This window comes from Myodes glareolus, chromosome 5 (assembly GCF_982192425.1).
Source record: "Myodes glareolus chromosome 5, mMyoGla1.1, whole genome shotgun sequence".
NCBI classification, from domain to species: domain Eukaryota; kingdom Metazoa; phylum Chordata; class Mammalia; order Rodentia; family Cricetidae; genus Myodes; species Myodes glareolus.
The window spans coordinates 60,862,753-60,869,334 of record NC_142030.1 but is presented as its reverse complement, the minus strand read 5'-3'; positions in this window follow the sequence as shown (position 1 = coordinate 60,869,334).

Genomic DNA, 6,582 nt, shown 5'->3' with positions numbered 1-6,582 from the left:
GACTCCTGCAGGGATGGCATTTAAAACTGCCGGAGACTGGCACAAATCAAAATATTCATCAACTTAAACTATGTCAGCTAAAATGGAAAAGCCCAAATCGTAGTGTTTTATATCATGTCAGAAACCTGTGAGCAAAGTGCAAAACTACTTAACTCTTTCCCTGCCCAGAGAAAATTCAGTGTGTTCACGTATATAATTGAAGAAGGATCCTGTATTTTTCCCCTACAGACATAGCTACTAAATACTTACTATCTCTTTATTATTTTGTTATTTTTATTTTTTTTCTTTCTTTTTGGTTTTTATGAGACAGGCTCTCATTTTGAAGCTCGACTAGCTTAGACAATCCTCCAGCCTCAGTTTCCTCAATCTGGGACCACAGATGTATGCCACCACATCAGTATACAAACCATAGCTCTCAATCAAAGAGAGTAAGAGATTTTTTTTCAAACAACTCTTTTTTTTCTTCTTACATATATTTATTTTATGTGTATTGGTGTTTTGCCATGGGTGTCAGGTCCCCTGGAACTGGAATTACAGACAGTTGTGACCTGCCATGTGGGTGCTGGGAATTGAACCAGAGTCCTTTGGAAGAGCAGTCAGTGCTCTTAATGGTTGAATTATCTCACCAGCATGTAAGGGATTATTTATTCTGAGCAAATATGAGTGACCACGACTTAGGAACCGGATTCAGGGTGCCCTGAATATGCTTCACTGTGGGAGCAGCTACATAAAATTTTATAGTCCCAGAACAAAAGAAAGTCATAAAATGCTCTTACCAAATATATTGGTGGGGACTGCAGGTTATAACAAAGCAAGGAGGAAGGCGCTTCGCTATCATTCTGGATGTTATACGATGACATTCTTAGCTTTGGGTTTGGTGGAAGCTATGACCTGCTAAATTAATACATTAAAAATGTTTTGCTTGATACTTGAAAATGAAAGAAGATCTCATGCCAGATACAGAGATGGGTGATAAATGTCTATGAGGAGGTATGAACAGCCCAGGATCATTTTGGCATTCATCAGCCTGTGAAATCTTTAACAGAGGTGTAGATTTTTCTGGGGACTTAATTGACATCAAGTGTGTGGCTAATATTATCAACCCAACAGGATGGAGAATGAACTCGCAGGCAAACCTACGAGCATGCCAGTAAGGGATCAACAAGACTGGTTTAAAAGTAAAGCGCATCATCCTGTGGACTGAGGTCTTTGGTTGACTCAAAAGGAGAAAGTGAACTGAACACTGGTCTTCTTCTACCTTTGCTCTCTGCTTCCTGACTCTGGATGCAATGACCAGCTAGCTACCTTCAGCTCCTTCCCATAATTCCCCAAAGAACATACACAGCATTGGACCCTCAAACTGTGAACCCAAACAAACCTTCCTTAAACACTTTGATCAGGCATTTTGCCTCAATAATGTGGAAAGTAACTAAAATGCTAGGTATTTCTTTCCTTTTAGAGAGTCCATTGATTGCTTGAACTTACTAACTCAATGAATTCTTCCCTTCATTCCTCATCCATAAATTCATCTGATAATTCGTTTTTTTTTTCTTTTTAAATTTCAATTCTTCAGGGCTCTGTTTGCCGAAGAGGAGCTAAATTTGTGCATACAACTTGGTGACAGTCCGTTAGACCAGTCAGGTCCATAAGAGCTGTAAGGCGAGGAGCAGGGTTGCTGCGGGGTAGACCTGCGCCAGTTGTTAAGCTTACTTGGTAAGGTGGCATTTCTCTCACTCGGGAAATGGTACAATAGACAGTCACGTGCTTGCCTGCTCAGTCTTCACTCTCTCAAGGATTATCTTTTCCTCAAGTGGCAGTGGGTAGCTTGCAGACATTTTGAGAGCTTGTCTTTTTCAGGCTCCTCTGATGCCCATGGGCCTCGCTGGCCCGTTCAGAAGCCCCTCCACTGGAATTCAGATGCCAAGGACAGTGATTTTCGTGTCAGCCAAGTCCAGGGAACCAGAATTTAAGCCCCTCCCACGAAAGGCAGAAAGCAGGGATGTATAGTCAGTCAACCTTTGGAGAAGAGTGGAGACCAGAGAAAGCACAGCTTTTAAAACATTTCCTATCTTCAGGGCTTTCCCACTGCAGAAATCTGTCTGAAAGACACCAATCTTTCCCATCCCCTCTCCTAGTGTCTGCATTTCATTTTGCCTGGAGAACAGGCAAAGAGAACTAAGTTGGTTCCTACTGGTTACTTCCTAAGAAACCTATCTGATGCACATAGGCAAAGATGAGTTTGTCTTCATTTAGCAGAGTGGGAAAGAGAATAAAAATGTCAATGTAACAGGCTAATATTTTGATGTATTAACCAATGTGTTTTCCCCCTTGATTTCCTCCCTCAAGGGAGGGTTGTCACAGCAGAGTCAGAGAACAAAAGAGACAAATTCTTGGCATTGGAGTTGAAAAAGCTCAGCTTCAGGCTTCAGACAAAAAAGATTTGGAAGACTATTTGATCCATTTGAGCCAATTTTTTTTTTCCTGCCCACGTAAGATAAAAATTCCCCTGGCTGGGATACAAGAAGTGATTTTAAGGCAGAACCCTGGGGTTAGAAGCCATGTGGTCCCCAGGGAGCTCCATGGCTCTATTACCCCTTCCGCTGGCTAAGTTTTGGAGGGAATGTAGGTTTTGTTTGTTTGTTTGTTTTGTTCTTTTGTCAAGACAGGGTTTCTCTGTGTAACAGCTCTGGCTGCCCTGAACTTACTTTGTAGACCAGGCTGGCCTCAAACTTAGAAATTCGCCTGTCTCTGCTTCCCAGGTGCTGGGATACAAGACATGTGCCACCACCATCCAAGGAGAATGTGGGATTTTCGGCTACTCAGTCAGTGCTTTATTTCTTAGTTGGGATCCAGAAGGTGGCAAGCCTTAGAGATCCTTATACCTGATATTCTGCAGAGAAACTGCCTGCTATATACAAACTGAAGGGGCTGAGGTGACCTTGGAGAGTTCTCATAATCCCAGAGAGATGAGGAAGTGAACCTAAAATTTTTTTTTTTTTTTTAGCCACCTCAGATTCGGGGAATTCCAGTTTGGCCGGTATGCTAATAGTATTCCCAAGGGTGGGTATTAGGGCTAGTGGTCCTGTATACTAGCCTGGAAAGATAACCAGGCTGGAGCTGGGGACCATGACAATCTGTTCAAAATTGAGAGACACGACATCGGGAGAATCTAAGGTTGAAGGAAAACTTTGGATTCCCAGCAGGATCCTGGCTCAAAAACAATCAAGCAGCCTTAAGACTGCAAATATTGGACATTGTGAAATTCACTTTGAGTAACAATTTGAACTCGTTGCACCTGCAAGTCTGTCTGTACTGAGTACTTCTCCAGCTACACATGGTGAAATGACCGACTGATTTAACTTTATTTAAGACCAGGGCCTCAGGAAGGTGATGCTGTGACATACTCTGGACCTCTACAAGCTCCTCGGGGTCAGAGTTGCTTGTCTGTCTCTTTACCTCCAGCCACCAGCACAGGGAAGGTTTTCTCCTTTTTCATATCTAGCCAGTGAGGAACACTAATGCCTGTACTGTCCTTTCTAGAATTTCATTGTCAACCTCATAGTACAGGGAAAATAAAAGCTAACATCATGTAGGCTACAGAAGAGCCTCATTCCAAGCCATTGTCTGCTCTTCTGAGCCTGTTTGTTCAATTAAAATGGATTTACTCTTTTTCTAAAGTAGCTGACCTGCTACTTTCCCTCCTCCATAACATGCATCCCACCATCAACTACCTATCCTCTTGGGTGTCATACTACGTATGTCTCCTGTGCTTCTACATGTTGAAAACGTTCATCTCTCTACTTCTGGTTTATTTCATAGGTTAAAATTACCAAAATGTAGCTCAGTATTCTGACTCTTGCACATAATCCCAGCTACTGGGATGTCTGAAGCAGGTAGACCAAGTTGAAGGTCAACCTGGTAGACATAGCAAGTTTTAGGCCAGCCAGAGCCATATGGTGAAACTGTCTAAAAACTCTGCTTACCCACCACTCACTCCCTCAATCCCCAAAGTCAGTGAAGCCTTAGATGGAAAGTTTGGATTTTCCTATCTTGTCTTCAGATCTTTTCCTATGAACAGATTTTAAGAATGAAAACCTGCCACCGGAAAATGATCTGAGCCCCAAGACGTCACTGTTTGCTCTGACTTACATTTAAGACACGGCTATGGTCTGTGCCTTGGGAGATACCAAGGCACACGAACTAGTTTCACCCACACTTTTACTATCTTCTCAAGTGGGAAGACTCAGAGTAGCCTGGGGAAGAATCGAGCCAGGACTCTAGCTTCCTTCTGCAGATGTCCTTTCCATTGGTTATTCCTTACCCTACCTTATGGTTTCTGAGTATCTCACCTCTTATCTGGGTTAAAGACCTGTCCCCAACAGAGGGTGTAGTTTAGCTGGTCCCTTGGTCCAGGGGCCTTCCTGTCTTCGAAGAGCAACACAATGGCAGAGCAGGGCAAGCTTAGATTAAAAGGCTTAAAGATGTCTGTGGATGGCAGTGGCACGAAGGGCATGTCCGAGTGAGGGAGCTGCACATGAAGTCAATAAGTCACCATATGGAAAACGACACACCCCGACCCCCACCCCAACAATGAAGCCCAAGCCTAAGCAACTAATCATAATTCTAGCAGACTGCATCTCCATATATGACTGTAGGTGCTCAAGTTGTGACTGAACTGCTTGGCTTTTACTTAGCTAAGTACATAGATTGCCAGTTTCTGGGGAGTTTTTAAGAGAAGGCTGTGGTGTAGCATCAGAAAGCTGGATGGAGCTAACGGCCACATGTATTGTACACATGGCAATGTTACCCAATGTCTGAAGTAATAGCTCATGCAGTGACAGGATTGTCTAACACCCATTACTCATTTCCTTCTTCTCCCAGTAATGGCAGTGCATTAGACCTGGGTTTCTTCACCCCTTCTATGAACCTCTAGCCTAGTGACGCAGCCCTCAAGGTATTCTACAATCACCGAGAAATGTTATCCCTTCCACATCTTATTGCTTAATTCTGTCTCTATTTTAGGCTCCTGGAGTCATTTGACTAGGAAAGAATTCTCTGATGTGTGATCTCTGAACAAGCCTCCGTGTGGAGTTACCCTTCACTTCTCCCTGTCCCATCTCCATCTTGTCCTGGCTTATGCAATTACTGCCCCTTTGTTTGACAACACATCAAACAACTGTAGTGAGCTCTTATACTCATGTTATTCCCTTTATGAGCTAAGATACCATCAATCTTATCATAACAGTCTGCCTTACTTTTGCCAGTACTGGATGAGGATTTGCACTGGTCACCCCAGTGAGTTGTCTAACTTTAAATTCATGACATCTACAAACCCCACCCCCACTGCCGTTTCTTTGTAGTTTACTCTTATTTTGGTAACAAGACTTAAAAAAACAAAAACCCTCTAACCTGACCTGTTGTCTAACATGGACGTTTTATTTTAGTGCTAAAAGTGAAGTAAAAATGTAGCAGTTCTTAATCACACCCATAGAATGCCAAAAAATAAAAACCCAACTAGATAGAATATTTAGAAGCACGAAGATTATTGATGTTATTGATAGTCATAAATATTTCCTAGCCACTTATTTTGCTTTTCATTATTTAAAGATATTTTGCACCAGCTTTTACAGATGATAATCATACACCCTTAATTAGACCATAAGCTTAGGGAAAAAGGGCACAGATCATATGCCTCTTCAACAGCACATCGGTATGAGTAGCTACACACAGTTGTGTGATCAACGGCAAAGATGACTGACATTGCATTTTGAAGACAGCTGTTTGGGATTAGGATCTTGCAAAAGTAGCCTAACATTAAGGTAAAGGCAGCCCGGGGAGCGGCTCTCTGTTCCATCTCTCCTGAGAACAGTTCAAGTCAGCCCTAGGGTAGATCTATGTTGAGTGGGGGTAAAATTACCCTGGACCAGAATGGCCTCAGGTCACGTCTAGCAGACTGAGTTCTATCTATCAAGGCCTTTTAAAATGCTGACTTGGTTCCTTAGAAATACAAAACCCCAAACATCATTTATAAAGGTCACTGGGAATGGCCTGGGTCAGAATAACTCGAGTTGGTGTGTGCCAATGCCACGAAAGAGGAAGTGGCTGAGCAGTTAGCTAAGCTCCTGGAGAGTGCGGCATTGCTAACTCCAAACAAAGAAAGAGAGGGTTTTCTAGCTGAGTTTCTACTGTGTAACTCAAATGCCAGTCCAGCAATGGAACTCTGCTCTTGGAATTCCAATCAGAGATTTTTATCATGACTTGCAAACCAGCTGTGCTCTTCTGAGAACAGATTTACCACCTGCAAGCACTGTAATTCAGCAGAATTATGCAGAGGTGAAAATTCTGAGGAAAAAAGTTATTTTCAATGCAATGAGAACCAGTCTTAAAGGCAGTCTGCCTCTCCAAAACCCACAGAAATGGCTCCAGTTTAAAACAAAAAGTAGTCACCAGGAATGGAGTTTTTAAGAACCCTTTAAATTCAAGTTTAAAACAAAATTATGCTCCCTGGCGAGTGCAGCTTATAACAATCTGGTAAACATTGCCTCATAACTGTTAGACAAGCAGAATGATGATTAGTAATTT